The sequence below is a fragment of the Bos indicus genome, chromosome X (genome assembly GCF_029378745.1).
Source record: "Bos indicus isolate NIAB-ARS_2022 breed Sahiwal x Tharparkar chromosome X, NIAB-ARS_B.indTharparkar_mat_pri_1.0, whole genome shotgun sequence".
Taxonomy (NCBI): domain Eukaryota; kingdom Metazoa; phylum Chordata; class Mammalia; order Artiodactyla; family Bovidae; genus Bos; species Bos indicus.
The window spans coordinates 79850525-79856524 of NC_091789.1; positions in this window are offsets into that span (position 1 = coordinate 79850525).

Sequence of the window (6000 nt, forward strand, 5' to 3'; positions counted from 1 at the left end):
AGCTTTCTGTTATTCAATGAGTATATTGTAGTAGAACAACATTACACTGAAAGCCAGAAGACCTGGATGCTAATCTGATCTCTATTACTTACTAGCAGTGAAACTTGAAGCAAGTAATACAAACTCTGATTCTCAGCTTCCTCACTTGTAAAGTGGGAATAATAATATGTGTCCTGCTTTTCTTACAAGGCACATTTGAAACTCAAATGTAATCATAGTATACATACATATTTTGACACACATATGTTAAAATTTTACCTTAAAACATACAGTGTGGTACAATTTATCACACTAAATATAAGGTATTTAGAGATGGTTTTGTTACTTAAACATACCGAATCATATTTACTATTGGGTTGGCCAAAAAGTTCATTCAGGTTTCCTGCAACCACATATGCAAAATCCGAATGAACTTTTTGGCCAACCCAATACAGAGATTCTCAACTCTGAAAGAATTAGAACAAAATATGGCCATAGTTAAAATGTATTGCACATAAAATAATCTTGTTTATTTTTTCCTACTTTCAGGTTTTTGCTTGTGTTCTCATTTCCAACCACAGTCCAACTTCCTCCCACTCAGAAACACACCATGCTTCAATCACCTACAAACTCACCATGGATTTATTCTTCATACATGTGCTGTATGTATTATAACCTGCACCACACTGTTTTGCACTCAAATTTTTTGCTAATTTTTCCAAATATATTAGTATTTTCTCCCAAAGTGAAATAATTGCTTTGTGTAATTATCAATTCCTTGAAAATTATCCCTTTAAATCATGGTGCCTAACATTTAATGAGCATTTGCTCTGTTTTAATTACTTTATCTGTATCAGTTAATTTAATGTTTACAACTGCCCTGTGAGGTGGGTACCATTATTATCCTTGTTTTACTAATGTAAAAACAGAGGCACAAAGAGGTTAAGTAATTTATCTAATGTCAGATAGCTGGTAAGCATCAGAATCAGAGTTCAAATCTAGCCTGGTGCCCTGTGATGACCTAGAGGGGTGGGATGGGAGGATGGGAGGAAGGCTAAAGAGGGAAGATATGTATATATATGGTTGATTCATATGTGTGGCAGAAAGCCACACAACATTGTAAAGTAATTATTCTCCAATTTAAAAAATTAATTCCTGACTCACAAAATAATTAAATAAACAAATAAAGACCTTCTGAGAGAATTAAATATATCTCTCAGTAGCTACCTCCTATTAACACTTTAGTGATTCCAACCATGGGAAATTCAGAAGCTTGAAAGTTGAGATTAGATCTCAGAGCAATGTAAATTTGTAGACCCTTTCCAGTAGCAACATTACACTGGAGGTGGAAAAAAAAAAAAAACTCACTTTTTCTATTCTACTTATGTGCACAAGCTAGGTAAGATTGTATTTCCTTAACTCTAAAATAGCACAATATTTCTGAGAGGCCAAATCCAGAACATTTTCTTTGACCTATCCTAGATCTCTGTTATCCCAGATAAAACACAAGACAAATTCTAACTCCTCATTCATTTGTTCATTGCTTCATTTTTCTCTGATCTATATAGAATCCCTTTATATAATTCCCTCTGTAATAATTCTACAAAAATCACAAGAATATATTTCTATTCTAAATTACAAAAACATAACTTAAATTTTATCAAACAGTTTTTTATAGAACACCTGCTCAATTGGCATTTAAATTTGTATCCTCAAGCACCTGAGCTTTACAGTTTCTCTTGATAGCTAGTCATTTGATTTAGGAAACATTTTCTATGTCACAAGAACTATCTTGGAAATTAAGCACAACTAAATAAGCCTTATAGGAAAATTACCTTTTTGGCAAAGAAAGTTATATTATTCAAAGTGAAAAATAAAAGTTTCTGTGACCAAAAATAAAAGTTTTCACTTCAGTCTAAGTAGACAAAAATGACCATTTTCATTCTTCCTAAACACTCATAACTACTTTATTTTGGTGTGGTGGTTTTCTATGACTTTGCTAACTTAAAAGATTAATGGTCACTTGAAGACACAGAGACACATGAAAATTAAAATTTTAAAAATAATGTCTACCTGCTTATAAAAATCAGGTTCTTCTTTCCATACCTTTAGCAAAGAGTAATTCAAATCACTACCTATTATTAGTCTCCTTTAAAAAAAAATAATCAAACAACTGACAAAGAAAACCAAGAAAGTTTATTCCCTTTCACTCTTCCACATGGTTTTCATTTTTACTAGATAATGGATACCATAAGATTTGGTTCTTTTATCCATCCATAAGAAAAAATTAATTACTTAAAATAACACCATAACAAATTTTCGTGTATACCATTTTTATTTCAGTTCAGTTCAGTCGTTCAGACTTGTCCGACTATTTGCGACCCTATGAATCGCAGTATGCCAGGCCTCCCTGTCCATCACCAACTCCCGGAGTTCACTCACACTCACATCCATCGAGTCACTGATGCCATCCTGCCATCTCATCCTCTGTCATCCCCTTCTCCTCCTGCCCCCAATCCCTCCCAGCATCAGAGTCTTTTTCCAATGAGTCAACTCTTCGCATGAGGGGGCCAAAGTACTGAAGTTTCAGCTTTAGCATCATTCCTTCCAAAGAAAACCCAGGAAAGCATAATTATTAAATATAATATATTTAAATCTAATTATAAGAGCATTCCAAAGCAGATCCTATAGCTCTGTGGGATTTAATTTTTGTCTCTATTCCCACTATGTCACAATAAGTACTCACATAACTAAGATCTTGACAATCTAAGCTTTCTTCCTCTGGCTTAGAAGAATCCTATCAACAATATATATTCAAATTTTGTCATAATACTGGAAGAAGCCTGAAACTACTTGATTCAACAAAATTAGAAACTAGCTTATCAACAGAAAAAAATGGGCTTTCTTCGGGGTGAAATAATTTGGGACATTTAAAGTGAGTATTCATATCATTAGAAAACCTCAAGAAGCAACTTGGAATGCTTGAGAAAAGCACCTGGAGGTGATACTGGGACAGCATGTACCCAGGAACACTAAAGGAGGCTTCAGATGTATGACAGGAGATTCTGGATAGCTTGTGCAGTCTCCTCTTTAGTCAACTGTATTCTTCATCAATCCACCTTAAGGTATCCATATGGTTTCCTGGCTTACTCATCAAATAAAAAGGTATTGACTGGCCAATAAGAATATCCATCTGTTTGGCTATTCTAGTTACACTGTAAAGTATTCAATTGACTTTCTAGCAAAAATTCTTTTCTGGTGAGTTTTGGCAATATGAGCCAGCTTTCCTGGGGTCTTATCTCCATACCCTCTCCTCTCAGCCTGAACTCAGCTTTGAACAAAATAAGTTGAACAATTATGGAGGTTTCTAGATCTAAAGCTTTGGAAGTCCCAACTCTGGAAAAGGGAAAAACTATAACCACAAAGTCTTGCTTATCAAACTATTCCTCAATGCTACAAGGGGCACTTTGGAAGCAGAAACCTATTATAATCACCTTGACTGTGTCTACAAATAATTTTTTCAATATTTGAAATAACAGCCTTAAAATCTGTGATTCTCTGTGTTCATTTGTCTCTCAAATTTTGGGCATAGGAGCTTGCCCTGTGACCTCTATTCTTTAAGGGATCTAAGAAGCACTGTTGATTTTCAGTTTGTTCAGTTTTTTTTTTTTTTTTCCAAGTGTGGTGATGGACTTGCCAACTTTCAAGTTCTTTACACCAGAAAGGCAAACTCTCGGAGTCAGTGAAGTACAGGCAAACCTGGCATGCTGCAGCAGTGGCTGAACAACAAGAGACTTCAGGGACAATGTCAATTGCAGCAACATCCTAGGGGTCTGAGAAGGAGAAGAGAGAAAGTACCTGAGAAAATGTTGGAATAGATAATTAGATGAAGACTTCCTTAACATGGGAAAGTAGACAGTCACCCAAGTCCAGAAAGTGCAGAGAGTCCCAGGCAGGATAAACCCAAGGAGGAACATGCCAAGACACATAGTAATCAAAATGACATAAGATAGAGACAAAGAAACAGTATATGTAACAGCAAAGGAAAAGAGACAAAAAACAAACAAACGAAAGCCCATAAGTTTATCAGATCTCTCAGCAGAAACTCTGCAGGTCAGAAGAGAGTGGCATGACATATTTAGAGCAATGAAAGAGAAGAACCGAAAACCAAGAATATTCTACCCAGCAAGACTGTCTTTCAGATTCACTGGAGAAATCAAAAGTTTGACAAAAAAAAAAAGAGCTGAGAGAATTACCATCAATAGACTAGTTTTGTAACAAATGCTAAAGGAACTTTTCTAGACAGGAAAGAAAAGACCAAAACTAGAAACAAGAAAATTTCTATTGGAAAAACTCACCAGTAAAGACAAACACACAGTAAAGGTAGAAAATCATCTGCACACATTTATAATATCAAAAACAGAAATTATAAGGAGAGTACAAATGCAGGATATTGGAAAAGCATTTAAAATGAAAAACCAGCAACTTGAAATAATCTTGTTTATGTATAAACTGTTATATTAAATCTTCATGGTAACTGCAATCCGAAAATCTACAATAGATACAGACACAAAAAATGAAATCAAACACAACATTAAAGTTAGTAATCAAATCACAAGAGAAAAGAACAAAAGAGACCCAAAAAACAAATTCAACACAAATTTAAAAAATGACAATAAGAACATACATATCAATAATTACCTTAAATGTAAATGGATTAAATGTTCAAACCAAAAGACAGACTGGCTGAATAGATTTTTTAAAACTCCAGATCTATGGACACATACAAACTGAAAGTGAGGGGAATGAAAAAAGGTAATCCATGCAAATAGATCAATATTCAAGAAATCTGGAAAACACAGCAGTGGCCACAGGACTGGAAAAGGTCAGTTTTCACTCCAATCCCAAAGAAGGACAATGTAGAGAATGTTCAAACTACCACACAATTTCACTCGTTTCACATGTTAGCAAGGTAATTCTCAAAATCCTTCAAGCTAAGCTTCAATAGTACATGAACCTTGGACTTTCAGATGTACAGGCTGGATTTAGAAAAAGCAGAGGAAACAGATCAAATTGCCAATACCTGCTGGACCATAGAAAAAGCAAGAGAATTCCAGAAAAACATCTGCTTCTGCTTCATTGACTATGCTAAAGTCTTTGACTGTGTGAATCATAACAAACTATGGAAAATTCTGAAAGAGATTGGAATACCAGACCACCTTACCTGCCTCCTGTGAAACCTGTATGCAGGTCAAGAAGCAACAGTTAGAACCAGGCATGAAACAATGGACTGCTTCCAAATTGGGAAAGGAGTACGTCAAGGCTGTATATTGTCACCCTGTTTATTTAAATTATATGCAGATTACATCATGCAAAATACTGGGCTGGATGAAGCACAAGCTGGAATCAAGATCGCAGGCAGAATATCAATAACCCCAGAAATGCCAATGACACCACTCGTATGGCAGAAAGCAAAGAGGAACTAAAGAGCCTCTTGATGAAGGTGAAAGAAGAGAGTGAAAAAGCTGGCTTAAAACTCAACATTCTTACTCAGCCTAAAAAGAATACATTTGAATCAGTTCTAATGAGGTGGATGAAACTGGAGCCTATTATACAAAGTGAAGTAAGCCAGAAAGAAAAACACCAATACAGTATACTAACGCATATATATGGAATTTAGAAAGATGGTAATGATAACCCTGTATGCGAGACAGCAAAAGAGACACAGATGTATAGAACAGTCTTTTGAACTCTGTGGGAGAAGGGGGGGGTGATTTGGGAGAATGGCATTAAAACATGTATAATATCATATAAGAAATGAATCGCCAGTCCAGGTTTGATGCAGGATACAGGAAGCTTGGGGCTGGTGCACTGGGATGATACAGAGGGATGGTATAAGGAGGGAGGTGGGAGGGGGGTTCAGGATGGGGAACACGTGTACACCCGTGGCGGATGCATGTTGATGTATGGCAAAACCAATACAATATTGTACAGTAAAAAAATAATAATAATAATAAAATT